The sequence below is a fragment of the Mus caroli genome, chromosome 14, assembly GCF_900094665.2.
Source record: "Mus caroli chromosome 14, CAROLI_EIJ_v1.1, whole genome shotgun sequence".
In the NCBI taxonomy this organism is placed as follows: Eukaryota; Metazoa; Chordata; class Mammalia; order Rodentia; family Muridae; genus Mus; species Mus caroli.
This window is the reverse complement of record NC_034583.1, coordinates 37,378,200-37,393,904: the sequence shown is the minus strand read 5'-3', so window position 1 is coordinate 37,393,904 and position 15,705 is coordinate 37,378,200. Positions and strand designations below refer to the sequence as shown.

Below are 15,705 nucleotides of genomic sequence, written 5' to 3'. Positions count from 1 at the left end.
ACTAAACCATCTTTCTATCCCCAAGAATCACTTTTTTTAACCTCTGAAATGTGTGTTTTTCTTATTTTAAAGCAATCTTAGAAATGCTCATCTTCCCCCTCCCCCAATTTTTAGGTATCTTTTGCTGTTATGCCGAAGAACTTAGGGTGTCAGAGGGGAAGCCGACTAATATCACTGTTTTTATGTAGTGCTTCTGGGATAGCTCACTATGTTTAAATGGATAATACAGATTAAAACACTGAAAAGCACAAAGAATTACATAAGTTATCTAATACATGTTTAGAATTTATAGCTATCGATATTTTATCTTTTTTTTTTTGTTTGTTTGTTTTGTTTTTCGAGACAGGGTTTCTCTGTGTAGCCCTGGCTGTCCTGGCACTCACTTTGTAGACCAGGCTGGCCTCGAACTCAGAAATCCGCCTGCCTCTGCCTCCCGAGTGCTGGGATTAAAGGCGTGCGCCACCACGCCCGGCTTTATTTTATCATTTTTAAGTCACAGTAATATAGGTAAATTTCTTAGTCTCCTAACTTCCTTCACAAAGTCCATATGTGGCCTAGTTTGCTTTTTCATTACTGTGATTAAGGGCTGTGCCACCACACATGGCTCAAAAAAATTTTTTAATGAATTTATAGCTTGTATATATTTGAGCAGATGTGTGTGGCAGGGGAGCAGATGTGGTGGTGTACGTGTGGCGGTCAAAGGACAACTTTTTGGGCGTTGGTTGTGTCATACTGAGTGGGTTCTGGGACTTGAACCCGGGTTTTTAGCCTCTACTCTGAGCCAGTTACTAGACCAGATCTTCTGTGTTTATGCTTAATGTTCTTTCTAGCTTATCTGATTTGAGTGACCATCATGGGTGCTAAGCTCTGAAAAATATTTGTCTGTGTTTCTTGGGAGCTTTGTAGGTGAGTGTAGGGTTGGTGTTTGGTATTGTCTCTTTGGGACATTCTCAAGTGCTAGGACAATGAGAGAGTGCCACCATGCCCTGCGTAGGCTTAGCCACCATGCCCTGCGTAGGCTTGAGTCTGGCAGCTTCTCCATTGGTATAGCTTTCCCCACTGGTTACTGCTGTTAGAAATGTCACTTTCTATAGAGATAGTCACACCTCTTATGAATAATAACTTACCGTCTTTTCATTTGTGCGCCCACCTTGCCTCACTGTAATGAAGTAGTTGTGTTAGCAGTGACTGCTATTTCATTGTTCCTGATACTTTACTTTTGACGTACCTTTTGTTATGTTTAGGAACTTTTGGCCTATATTTTATGCCTAATACCTAACCACATGAAATGTACTTAGCTGGAGATCGGGGAGCCAGTGTCATATGTAGAACAAGGGGAAGGACCCGAATGCCCTTAGTACCGTACTGTGTGCTCTCCACACCATAACATAGTTCACACTCCCCTGTCTTATCATCTGCATACTGTCACTGAATCTGGCAGATTTTTTTGTTATTTAACTCGTTGTAAGATGTCTTAGACATTCGTCTTTCCTTCTACACTCTCTTGTAAAGTGAAGGTCGATGCCAGGCTCTTTAAGTTTCTGTACTGACACTTCTCAGCCTTCCTGAGGAAGCTCGTGTGCTTTGTTCTGTCGGGGAGGTTCTTACCACCATTACTTGCCCTCTGCTTTAGAATTTCATCTCTTTAGATTTCTAGACTGAGACAAGGCCTGGCAGCTTGGCCCCGCGCCCCAGAGGATCCACAGCCAATGTTTAGCACTACCAGCTAGAGCAGAGGCTTCCAAAACCTGAGTGCGAGGGATATCCCATGTTCAAGCTGTAGCAGCTTTGGGCCTGGAGGAATCCAGAAAGGGGCAAGGTGAGGAGGGAGTTTCTCCTGTGCTCACGGCAGATGAGTGGTGGGACCACTCTCCCTTGCTCATGCCCCCTGGGCCAGCTCTCCCCTGTCTTTCCTGCCAGCTCTACTCTGCTGCCCAGGAGAGGTGCAGGGCCCTGTCTCCAGCTCTGCAGGGCCCTTGGATATTAACATGGTCCTAGGCAGCTGGTCCATAGCAGGGCATTGCATGGCAGTGTTGAGTAGATCTGCACAGGGTGAAAGGTCTCTGCTGCCCCGTGTGGGTAAGCTTGCCAACCGTGAAGTAACTTACTAGAGCCTCTGTTCATCTTCCCACCGCTGAATGAACACCAGCATCGACGCGACGTCGGAACTGTTCGCTGCAATCATTTTCTCCCATTAAGTCATATCCAAGCCAAGTAATTTTCCTCAAATTAAACGAATCCACTTAAGTGCTGGTCACTGTGGTTTCATTAGTTGAACTCTTCTGGGTTCGTCCTGTGGCTCTTGATTACTGTAAGAGACGTAGAGTTCAAAGGAAGAAAAATGGCATGGCTGGTGTTACCAAAATGTCATTAACAAGAGCCCAGAGAAGTGCGGAGGATGCCAGCTACTGAACGGTCAGCAGTACAGAAGAATATCCAGTTGAATGGGAAATTACCTAATTTTGCTGACAACCTTTCTAAAGTTTTTTTTTTTTTAAATTGGTTAAAAAAGAAGAGAAAAACATTTTCTTTTGTAACTTAACTGTTACAAAACTGTCGTGTAATGATTTAATGAGACAGGCTTGTTGGCTTGTTTGCCTCTGCCTTTTCACAACACACATTGCTGTCAGAGGACGGTGAGCTCTTATCTGACCTGTACGCTGACGGGCAGACATCCCAAATGTGTGCCCTCTACCTGGGCCAGTAAAGCGGACAGTCTCCTCCCAGAGTTTGACAGTGTTCTGTGCTTACAGCGTGTTAGGTCAGTGTTACTAGATCGGGGTGCAGGTCTTCCCACTAGTGAGGTTCGTTAGGCCAATCCTATCCATTCCCACCTTCTCCTCTGCCCTGCCCCTGGGACACACACACACACACACACACACACACACGCAGGGATAGTGATGGCAGGCCGGTTGAAGGGCTCCCTGCAGAGATGAAAAGGAAGGAAGAATCCGTCAGGTTATCGTTCTGGATTTCATGCTTGTGTGTGCCCTCAGAGTTCTGTTGTTTTGGTCCAAAAACTGTTCAGTGTTTCTTCTTGTTATTTTATTTTCAAGTTACTTTTCTCATATTTTGTTCTTTATGTTTAGTTTTGGTTGTAAAGTAGTAGAATCCAAACTCAGCTGTGCTCCGAGGGAGGCTTTACATGTTCACATCCTGAGACGTTACATGAAGACCAGAGGTGCTTGGTTACTTGTCTGCTGGGACGGGCCCTTCCACAAGGCCTTGCATCAGTGAGGGCTTCTGTGGCTGTGTTAACACCATGACCAAAAGCAACTTGGCAGAGAAGGGTTGTTCGGCTCACAGCTCCATCACTAAGGGAAGCCCCTGCCTCAAGTTGATTTAAAAACCAATCGGGACATGTCCCCTTTGGAGGAGGGGCTGTTGAGCTGTCTTCCAAACTTGGCTGATGAGTGAAGCAGAAACTCCCAGACTGTCCTCAGATCTTGTTGCCCACCTGGGTCACTCCGAGTCTTAGCTGCAAGAGAGACCAGAGAAACAGATACTACTGTTTGCAGTGTCTTTATGTTAGACACAAGCAGAGAGGAGGGTTAAAAGTGGTCAGTGAATTTGCCCTTAAGCAGCTCTGCCAAATGCTCCTTTCTTAAGCCCATAAGGAGCCAAACTAAGCAAAACATAAAGATAAGGATCAAGTGATGTTTTAATTAGAGTGACTAAGGGCTTATGACAACTTTTTATTTCACTTAACTTTTAAAGTTTATTTTCTCTGTGTGTTTTGTCTGCATGTATGTCTGTGCACCACGTATCTACTTGGCACCTCCTGAGGCCAGAAGAGCATGTCAGATCCCTAGGAACTGGAATTATAAATGGTTTTGAGCTGCTCCGTGGGTGCTGGGAATCCAACCTGGGTCCTCTGGAAAAGCAGTCAGTGCTTTTAACAGCTGAGCCATCTCCCCAACCCCTCACTTAACTATCTGGTCAGTTTGACTGAGGTATATAATCTTCAAGTAATATAGAATGCATTTTTGACAAACCTACAGCAGTGTGATAAAGGCAGGTTTCAGCACCCTAGAGTTTCCTCAGCCTAGAGTTTCCTCAGCCTAGAGTTTCCTCAGCCTAGAGTTTCCTCAGCCTAGAGTTTCCTCAGTCCCCTTTGCTGTTCTTACCCACAAACCACTGATCTTTCTTCTATCACTGCCTTTTCTCAAATGTCATTTTAGTGTAACCATAGCATATGCGGCCTTTTGTAGATGGCTTTTCCCACTTAGCATATTCTTTCAGCTCTTCGTATGTAGTGTACCTGTGGTGGTTTGAATGGGAAATGTCCCTCCTAGGCTCAGATATTTGCACATTTGGTCCCCAGTCGGTGGTGCTGTTTGGGAAGGTTTGGGTTGCACTGTTTTGCTAGAGGAAGTATGTTCTTGGAAATGTCTGTTTTGTGCTCACAGTAAAAGATGTCTCCTAGCTTCCTGTTTCTGTTGTCATGGTTTCTCATCGTTATAGACTCTTTGTGAACCCGTAAGCCAAAATAAAATTCATCTATAGGTTGCTTTTGATCATATTTTATCACAACAACAAAAGAGTCATAAAGCATTGCCAATCTCAGGGCACATTGGTTCTCTCTAGTTTGGACTATTATAAATAAAGCTGCTGGAGAAATCGCTCAGCAGGTAAAGGTGCTTGCCCCCTAGCCTGAAGACATGAGTTCAGTTTCTGAGACCCCTTAAAGTCTTAATTTCTGCAAATTGTCATGAGACCCTCTATATACACGTGCACACAGTGAGTAAAGGAGAATTAAAATGTTGAATAAAGATGCTAAACTTGTAATTCTTGAAGGAATTCTGGTCCTAGTAGGAAACTTAAAAGAATGAAAATTTCATTGCAAACCGCCCATACTATTTTGCATTCTTACCTGCAGTACTTGAGAGTTCCTGTTGCCTGGTGTGGTGGTTTGAATAAGAATGGCTCCTCAGGCTCATATGTTTGAATGCTTAGTCACCAGGGGGTGGCGCTATTTGAAAGGATTAGAAGGATTAGGAGGTGTGGCCTTGTTGGAAGAAGTGTGTCAGTGGGGGTGGGCTCTGAGCCACATTTCTTTTTTTTTTTTTTTTTTTTTTGGTTTTTCGAGACAGGGTTTCTCTGTATAGCCCTGGCTGTCCTGGAACTCACTTTGTAGACCAGGCTGGCCTCGAACTCAGAAATCCGCCTGCCTCTGCCTCCCGAGTCTGAGCCATTTCTTAAGCCCTGGCCAGACTCACACATTCCTGTGCTCGCTCTCTCTCCCTTTCTTTCTTCCCTCCCCTCCCTTTCTTCCTCCTCCCTCACCCTCCCTCCCTCCCTCTCCTCTCTCCCTCCTTCCTTCCCTGTCTCTCCCTTCCACCATCCCTCTCTCCCTCCATGCCTCCTCTTATAAATTAGGCCATCTGATAGAACTACAGACATTCTCTGCATATTCTGGATGTAGAAACTTTATTGGACATGTTTAAAAATTGTTTCTTAGTATGTCGCTAGCTTTTTTGAAATGTTATTGAGAAAAGATTTTAATGTTTGTCAAAACCAATTTATGATCTCTATTTTCTCTCATTCTGTTTTCCTTGCTTTCTTAAATGATTTATTTAGTTCTCCTTTATGATTATAGTTATCTCTACTGGTGACTTTTGATCTATTTCCACTTTTATCTTCATAGTAATTGCTTTCAGGAGTGTCCAACTTCAACCTGTGCCTGTATTCAGGATAGATGTGAATATAGCTTGACACAGAAAAATCACCTTACTTAAAACACTGTTGGGTTGTTTTGTTTGTTTGTTTTGTTTTTTAAACTGGATTTGTGCAGCTCTTGAGCAAGAATTTTGTAGCTGACAACAGTGTCACAGAGGTAAGCATGTCTTACCTCAATGAAGATTGTCTTCATTGTTCATTAATGTCGGAGGGCCAGCCCGTTGTGGGCAACTTTGCCTAAGCTGGGCTCTGAAAGCAAAGAAAGCTCATTAACTGACAGCTAACATGGATTTTCTTTGTGTGTGTGATGGGACCAGTTGTCTTGAGTTCCTAATGAAAGAAAAAAAACTAAATTCAAGACTTCAAAGCCCTAGCCAAAAAGTTTATTCAAGGTCCATGACTCATGTGGCTTGCTAGTTAGGAGGGCTTTTTGGGCCTAGAACAAAGAACAAAGGCTGTAAAATCCCCCAGGAACCAACTAGCCATAAAGATAGGAAAGACATACAAAAATGTCCGGCGTCTCCCTAATCTCCTGCCCTTCTGACCTAAGTTAAATGTTAACCAGATGCTCTGCTGTTACCTCGATCTGCATGTACAGTCTGCTGATGTTTAAAAGAACCAATCATGTGAAACCACGCCAATTCCTCCCACAGCCCCAGACCCTTTTCTATAAAAACCCCTCGCTTCCAAGCCTCGTCCACGGTCGAGTCCACTGTCTCCTACGTGAGATACATTTCGACCCGGAGCTCCGCCATTAAACTACCCCGTGTATTTACATCAAGACGGTCTGTTCGTGATTTTTGGGTGCACGCTGAATGGGAATAGAGTGAGGGTTTCCCCACTAGGTTTTTTTCACTGACTCTGAGACACTTCTGCAGTTACAGACCATAACCTGGAAATGTAACCCAAATAAGCCCCTTCTTCTATAAGTTGTTTTTGATTAGATTGTTTTATCACAGCAATAGATATGAAACTGATATGTGTAGGGTTTGACTTCTTTGTTTATTTTTTTTTTTATTAAAGATTTATTTATTTATTATATCTAAGTACACTTCAGCTGTCTTCAGACACTTCAGAAGACACTTCACAAACTTCAGAAGAGGGAGTCAGATCTCCTTATGGATGGTTGTGAGCCACCATGTGGTTGCTGGGACTTGAACTCAGGACCTTCAGAAGAGCAGTCGGGTGCTCTTAACCGCTGAGCCATCTCACCAGCCCCTGTTTATTTTTTTTAAATCTTGACTTTTGCCTTTATTTTTGAAATACACTGTAGCTGAAGAATCTGAGCTTTCTCTCCCTCAGGTAATTGTTGTCTTTAAGTTGTTTCTGGTTGACACGATTCCAGAAATGTCTGCTATTCTGTGCGTATGCTTTCTGTTTCCTTTTAGTGATGCATAAGTGTCTTATTTTTAATACTGTCTCTTGTTACATCTTCAAGTTCATTAGTCATGCCTCTGCCAATCTGCTAACCAGCCTGCCCCGTGTATTTACCATAGCAAGTATGTTTTCATCACCAGAAGTTTGATTTTAGTATTTATTTGAATCTTTCCTTTTTCTCTTCATTACCATTATATCTCCATTTAAAGGCACACACACTATACATGGAGTAGCTCCTGTTGTTCGTGGCTGGTGCTTCATCTGGATAATTTTTGCCCCCTTCCTGCCTCCTCCCCTTTTCCTTCACTCAGAGTTGCGGGCCATATTTTCTCTGCTTGGCTCCTCTTGAAGAGCATCCAGTGCTTCTCACTGGTTAGCCATCTCTCCAGTCAGTGCTCTGGTGTTCATTTTCATCTCCTCTTTGTGGACTGCTGCTTCTCCTTGGAAACTTGTAGGATCTTTACTGTTCTGTTCGTCTGTTATTCTAGAGACTCCAGAGGGCCTGATTCTCGTGTCACTGTTTCCTTGCTAGTTCTTCTCCCGCGTTTGATCATTCGCCGTTGGTGTGTGCTGTTGGGTGGTGTTCTTGGGTTGATCCTCTTCGTAATAACTGCTTGTCTTCTATACTAGAGTGGCACCACACTTTAGTTCTCACTGTTTGTATTTCCCCAGAGTGTTTGCTGCACAGATGGTCAGTAGATTTAAGACCGGAATACAGTTGTACCTCAGTGGAATAGTGACGACACATAGACACCCCCCCCTTGCTGTTAATATCCAAACCTCTTAGTTTCTGCTTCTTTGATGCCCTGTCATCTCTCACAGATGCCCTTCTCTCATCTTTATTAGTGTGTTTATTGAAGTAGTTTCATTTTATACTCCTACCATGCTTCTCCTTATGGCTTGTTTTGTGCATAAAAGAACTCTACTACTGAGCTATGTATGTGTATCTCTGACTTTTATATTTGGAACTGTTAGTATTTCATTGCCACCATGAGGAAATACCATAAATTTAGCAGCTGAAAACAACACAGAATTTTTATATTTAGGCTGAAGGTCTGGGCACAGCAGCGTGACTCACCTAGGTCTTTGTCCCCTCCTCAACACTCTTGAGAGGGAGTTCTTCGTGGCACAGTTTGGTTCCTTGTAGTTGTAGGAATAAGTTCCCAAGGCTCCCCACCCCCATTTCTGAGACCTTCTGCGTTCTCAAGTTCATCCGACCTCTCCTGCCTCGGCTCTCTTGTGCCTCTTTCTTCAGCCTCTCTTTTGTATATAAAGGACGATGTGATTATATTGGACCCATCCAGATAACCCATCTCTCTCCCTAAGATCAGCTGCTTAGTAACCTTCATGGCAATGTCCCACATTGTTGAAATGTAAAGCAGGGTTTGCCCCTGGAGTCCCTCTCCTTGAAGCCTTTCTTTAAGTGACATTCACAGTTCTGTGATGATGCACCCTGGATTTCTAATAGGGAGGTTTGGGTGGGGCTTAGCCCACTGCCCTGCCTCAGGGAGCCAAGTCACCACACTGAGTTTTTCAGCTCATTAGCTCATTATCCTGCGCTGTTAAGGTTTCTGTTGACAGGATCTTATAGGCAGGTGGGGTGGATTTACCACAGTAAAGGAGCAGGAGACTGTGGCAAAGTGTGTTTCCATCTACAGTGCTTTGGTTTTGGTGTTTCTTCGCTCCTAGCATGTGACCCAGTGAGTCAGTGGGCCTTGCCTGTCTGTCCTCTCGATGCTTCACCACATTGGCCAGCCAGTTCCTGCTGATCTGTCTGGCTTATTTCTTCTCATTATTTGATGTGTATTTGATATCATAGTTTTGTTTCTTGGAAACAAGATCTTGCTTTGTGGCCTAGACTTAGGCTGGCTTTGAACTTGTAGACACCCTGACGCCTCAGCTTCTCAAATGCTGGTAATATAAACGTATCCCATTCCGTGGACCTCTTGATGCTGCTGTGCCCCCCCCCTTTATCAGCAGGTATTTCTTTGTCATTTTGGAAAAATTAAAACAATGGATGCATAGACTCTTTATACTTAATCAGAAACTCACAAGAAACGTTTTCTTTGAAGGAAATCTAAAATTATTTTCCTCAGACCCCCATGGTAGATTCATTCTTAGTTGTTCTATCTCTAGGCCCTATAATTTCACATATATATGCATGTATACACGCACTTGTGTTACACATACACGTACAGTATTTATATAGTCCATCTAGATTGTCAGTCAGTTTGATAATACTGATTTCATAAGCATTAAATGCCACTATTATATAGTTTCATATAGTGGCAATAAGAGCAAGGACGTTGCTCTGTATGGAGCCTCATGAATGTCAGCTATGTTATTATTATGTCTATTATTCACTGGGATGGTATGTTTTCTGTCTAACATTTTCATGACTCATAGTCCTATATTGTTCTCCAGTCCCACTCTTGTACTTAATTTAGGTGTTTTAGATGTACCAGTTCCTGAAAAAAGACACAAAGTAAAGTCAGTAGGTTATATTTTTATTTTAAAAATGTGAAGTAGAATGTGTACGTGTGCATCTGCGTGCCAGTTTATGCATGTAAGTGCCGTAGTACCCATGGAGACCAGAAGAGGGTGTTGGATCTCCGGACACTAGAGTTACAGACAGTTGTGAGCCATCTGACGTGGGTGCCAGGAACGAACTTGGGTCCTCTGCAAAAGCAGTATGGGCTCTTAATCGCTGAGGTATCTCTTTATCCCATAAATCAGTAAATTCTAAATTTTCTTTCATTAGTAAGATAGTCCCCTACAGGAATGATTGGGTTTTCTTCTTGTCATCATTATAATAAAATGAAAGTCAACTCATCAGATTTCCTGTGCAGCCAGTGGCTTATGCAGATCAAGGGTGGGACTGTCAACAAGCAGGAGATAGATTGAGGCAAGCTCCTAAGCTGTAAGAAGTAGGAATAAAACTCAACGTTTAGAGCTTTTACCAGAACAAGCTCCTGTGTGTGCTAAGCGCCAGAGAACACTGGAGAGGGAAGGTCTCCAGGCATATTGTTACAATATTTAGACCATCTAGATTATCAGTCAGTTTGACATTGTTTACTATTTTGACTGGACAAGCAGTTTGCCTTGACCCAGTTGGTTAAGAATTACTTGTCTGCTTATAATAGACTGAAAAGTTACTTCATAGTTCATTGTTGCTGTCTTAGTTACATTTATAGCTGTGAGCTGGACAGGAAATGACTTAGGAACAAAAATCTCAATGTACGAATGTGCAGAACCTAGGAAACATTCCAGAAACACTTAGGAAGGCTTCAGATGACACATGCTTGCTTTCCCCTCTCCAGCTGGTCAGTGACACAGAAGTGGTGGAAGTGTGTCACAGCTCGCCTGTGACTCATTTGGTGCCCTCTGATATTTTGGATTTTTTCCCCATATACTAATGTAGTTTATCTAAGGGGAAACAACTATGGTGGGGAGAAAGCTTGCCATCACCACAGCCTGGCCCCCACTTAGTACTAAAGTATAAAGTAAACTTAAAATTCCCTTTTCAAAAGATTTATTATTTTTAATTACGTATTTGTCTATCTGTTTTGGGGTGTGTGCACATGAGTACAGGTTCCCTCAGAAACCAGAGGAGTTAGATTCCCCCTGTACCTGTGTTACAGGTGATTGTGAGCTGCCTGATGTGGGCACTAAACTCGGGTCCTCTGCAAAGAGCAGTACATGTTCTCAGCTGCTGAACCATCTCTCCAGCCCAGCATGACATTTTCTATGTCTCTCTCTTCTCCATACGTGGCAGTGATCACATTTAAATCCAAGGGTGCACTGAGAATTAAGAACACAGCTCATAAACATCTAAGTGTGTTGAGGGTCAGTCACTGTGAGTGTGACATATGTGAGAGTTGAAGGTTAGTCACTGTGAGCGTGACATACGTGAGAGAAACAGCTGAAAGGGAGGAGCGTCTATTGGGACATTGGTTTCCATCCATCTTGGCGTGGAGCAGGGAGAATGCTTGTGCAGTGGACTTTCTTCTTTGTTTCTTCTGGTTCCATTCAGGCTCCGGGCCAGCCACCTTCTAGGCAGCTACTTCCCCCTTAGTTAATCCTCACAGAAATGCCCTCACACGCAGGCCCAAAGGAGTGCTTCACTAGTCTTATATATCCATGCTCTCATGCCAATCGAACTCACAGTCAGGAGGGCCACCATGTAAGGTCAGTCAGATGTTACATTTGTTCTTTAAGTATTCTGTGGGCTTCAGATAGCTCAGCATCTATGAGAGCACTTGCTGTACCCACAGAGGGTCTAGAGTTGAATCTACAGAGCATGTCTGCATTTTGGGTGGGCCTGGTAACTGGCCTGTACAAGACAGGGATGGCAAAGACCCGACATCTGGAGCAAGCTGGCTACTGAGACTTAACCATATTTCTGAATTTGATGTAAAAACTCTCCTTCAGTAAATAAGGTAGAAAAATGCTGGAGGAAGATTCCTGGCACCAACATAGGACCTCCACATGCATGTATACACACCATACGCATGTCCACACATACATGGGTACCGACATACACACCACATATTTGTATGAAAAAGGAAAAGTAGTCTAGGAGAATAATGACGATTCATCTATATTAAGTAAAGACAGATCAGAACAATCACCTGAAATATCTTCTGGGTGTCTGAACATACCCAGCTAGTAATGAGGCATAAGGTCCAAAAGCCACACGTAGGGGTGAGCTAATATTACATCTTAAATACATAAGAATGAAGAGCCAGCCATGGAGGTACATACCTTTAATCACAGCACTCAGAGACAGAGGCAGACAGATTGCTATGGGTTCAAGGCCAGCTTGGTCCACACAGTGAGTTCAGTCCAGCCAAGGCTACACAGTGAAGGAGACCCTATCTCGAAAAGAAAAACCCTTGCTTCTTAGTTGTGTAACTAAAATCTGCTGTATTAATTTTGTTTGCATTGCTAGCTGTACAAAGTCTCGAGCTCCACATGACATTTTCCTACGTATGTATTATTGTGCTCTACTCATACCCCGCCCCATCCCCACCCTTGTTTCTCCTCCCCCATCGTCTTCTCCTTCACTCATCATGATTTCCTGTATATGTGTAGATTAATGAACGTAGATTCTGCTAAGTGCAGGCTTATCTCTTCCTTCCCCATGACGTCGTATGTTCTCTTGCATATCTTTTGGCCCCTTCTTCTTCTCTCTCATATAATCCCCTTCTAATTTCATGTTCATACATAAGTATGTACATGCTTGTGTATGTGTGCGAGTGGGGGGTTTGTGGAGAGAGAGACTCTGATTATGAGGAAAAACTGGAATATTTGTCTTTCACTCTTCAATTCTATTCATTTTCCTGAAAACGTCATTAATTTTATTCTTTACAGCAGAATGAAATTCTGTTGTGTTTACATGTCACAGTTTCTTTATCCCTTCGTCTGCTGACTATCTAGGCCAGTCCTAAGGCTCATCTGCAGTGAGTAGTGTAGCATGCTGAAAGACCCTGTGAGTATATATCCCCAGGCCTGTTAGGCTGGAGCAGACAGCAGCCTGAGTTTCAGTTTTGAGAGAAAGCTCTACACAGATTTCCATAGTGGCTGCAAGAGTTCACACTCACTAGTAATAATAACTTTTTTTTTTTTTTTTTTTTTTTTTGAGTCAGGGTTACTCTGTGTAGCCCTAGCTGTCCTGGAACTCACTCTGTAGACCTGGCTGGCCTCAAACTCAGAAATCCACCTGCCTCTGCCTCCCAAGTGCCGGGATTAAAGGGATGTGCCACCACTACCTGGCAATAAAGGGTTTTTAAAATTTTATTTTGTGGATGTGTTTTCCTGCATGTATGTCTGTGTACCATGTCTGTACCTGGTGCCCAAAGAAGCCAAAGAAGGCATTAGATCCCCCAGGACTAGAGTTTTATAGACAGATATGAACTACCACGTGGGTGATGGGAATTGAACCTGGGTCCTCTGGAAGAGCTGCCAGTATTCTTTAATTGCTTAGCTATCTCTCTAGCTCCATACTGGATTTTTGAATGATAGCCACTCCCACTGGGATGAGATGAAATTTCAGTGTGGTTTTTATTTGCATTTATTCGATCACTAATGTTGTTAAATTTTTTAAAAAAATACTTATTGGATCTCTGTATTTCTTCTCCTTTAGAATTTAATCTTTAAATTTAAATTTTTTATGGGTGTGCTTTGCCTTTGTATATTACATGTGTGATGTGCCCACGGTGGTCAAATTGGACCCCATGGGACTGAAATTCAGACAGTAACGAGCTGCCATGTGGGTGCTGGGAGCCAAACCAAGATCCTCTGGGAAAGCAGCTAGTGCTATGCTGTTAACCATGGAGCCACCTCTCTAGCCCTCACTGTATTTCTTCTGTGGCATCATTCATTTGCCTGTTTTTGATTGGATGGTTTAAGGGGAGAGATATTTAATGTTTTGAGTCTTTAAATAAATATATTCTAGATATTAATTATCTGTCAGATGACACATTCCAGAACCCAAGCCTGGGGAGTGGTGTTGCCCACAGTGGGCAGGGTCTTTCTACATCAGTTGTGACAGTCCCCCATAGATATATCAATAAGCCAAAATGTCTTCCCAGGTAATTTTAAAAAGATATATATATATATATATATATATATATATATATATATATATACATACACATATATATATGTATATATATATATACTTACACTTTCTGAAGAGTATCCTCAGCTAATTTTAGATTGTGTTAAGTTATCAATTACAATTAGCCACCTATCTGTCCTCCCAGTCCTTGCTTGGAAGGTCATGCCTGTAGGAAGGCCTGGGGTCTAAGTCATCAGCTATACACAGAGCTCAGAGCCAGTGTTTAAACAATGAGATATAGCCCTATGGCTCTGCTAGTACCTTAAACCATCATGGCATCTGGCAGTAATCCAGTCATTCACAAAAATAAATTGCAAAAGAAAAATATGGTGTGGAAAAAGATGAACATAAGGTGTTTGTAGAAATATTTATGATGACATCAGAATTAGAAGTGATCATTATATTTACAGAGAATACTGTGTAGATGTTAAAATTATAGTCATTCTTCAATAATAAAATATTTTAAAGGAGACAGAGGCAGGTAGAGATCTCTGTGTTCAATATCAGCCTGGTCTACATAATGAGTCCGAGGACAGCCAAAGCTTCTTAGCAAGATCTTATCTCTAAAGAAAAAGAGAGAGACCATTTATAAATCATACTTTTTTCTGTTTCAATTTTTAGCACAACTATATTTTCTTATAATTAGAAGAAAATATTACATGAATTTATATTCCCACTGTGTCTGTGGTTTTACTCCCTAAGATTCCACTTACCAGGGGGCAGACACAGTTTTATAATATTTAATGGAAAATTCCAGAAATCAACAACTATTGAGTTTTTTATCCTTCTGAGCAGTGTAATCTCACCTTGCCTCATTGGTAGTAAATCACCCCCCTACCCCTAACCACCCAGTAGCCATCAAATTATCAGCTAACCTCTCAACAGCTTGTGTTTAACCCATATTTAGTGGTCTCAGAGGGCAAGAGACACAATGCTGGCAATTTGTCCTACAAAGAAGCCTAAAACTGCTCTTGAATGTCTAGAGTCTCAGACACCAAAGGAGAAACCAAACACAGATATTGGCAACATTGTATTAGTGTAACTTTCGTTTGTTAGAGTCTGTGTAGTGGTTGTTCTTTTATTGATTGCCATTGATCTCTTACAGTGCCTTATTTAGAAGTGTGCTTTCTTATAGGTACTTATTCACAAGAAACACTGTAGAGCTTGATACCCTCTGAAGTTGCAGGAAATTCATTGGGAGTTGTGGAATGTGTGCCTCATGGACAAATGGAGACTTGTAAAATAAAACAATTCTCATCCCTTACTTTTTATAGCAGTTGATGAGGAAGCTCAGACCCTGGCCGGCTGGGTAACTTGTCTGAGTTCTGGTAAACAAGGTAATCAGGCTGTGCTTTCTTACTTTAAACTGTGTCTCTTAGCCCATTAGCCAGATAGTAGATCTTAGTCTCTGGTTTCCTGAGACAGAGCTTCGTGACCCATCCTAGTGGGTCAAATGTAAGCCTTCTGAAGCTGGAAGGCTGCCTGCCACTTAGAAGACCATGAGTCCTGTGACGGAGCATCTATGCCAGCCTGCTTTGTAAGTGCACTGTAGTTGTCTTCAGACGCACCAGAAGAGGGCGTCAGATCTCATTACGGATGGTTGTGAGCCACCATGGGGTTGCTGGGATTTGAACTCTGGACAGCAGTCAGTGCTCTTAACCACTGAGCCATCTCGCCAGCCCCACTTCTTTTCTTTTAAGAGGGTATCTCACTAGGTAACTCCGCAGAGCCTGGAGCTCACTATGTAGACCAGGCTGGTCTGGAACTCAGAGTTCTCTGTCTCCTCAGTGCTAAGTAAGGGCCTGCACTCCCATACCTAGCCCTTTAGAATTTTTTTTTAATTAAGTAGATTGTGATGCAACAAACAACTGTCTGTACCATTTGACATGTAAAACTTTTGGTGTTTCGAGAAGGTCTTACTCTGGAACCCACTTCTTTTTTTTAAATTTTTTAATATTTTTTTTATTACGTATTTTCCTCAATTACATTTCCAATGCTATCCCAAAAGTCCCCCATACCCCCCCCCC

At 42.5% G+C, this 15,705-nt stretch overlaps 1 protein-coding gene across 4 annotated transcripts in view; it reads left to right on the top strand.

The window, feature by feature from the left end:
• Window positions 1-15,705, top strand: part of Fermt2 (fermitin family member 2) — a 70,880-nt gene that overhangs the window by 26,820 nt on the left and 28,355 nt on the right. The gene's annotated exons all lie outside the window — the stretch shown is intronic.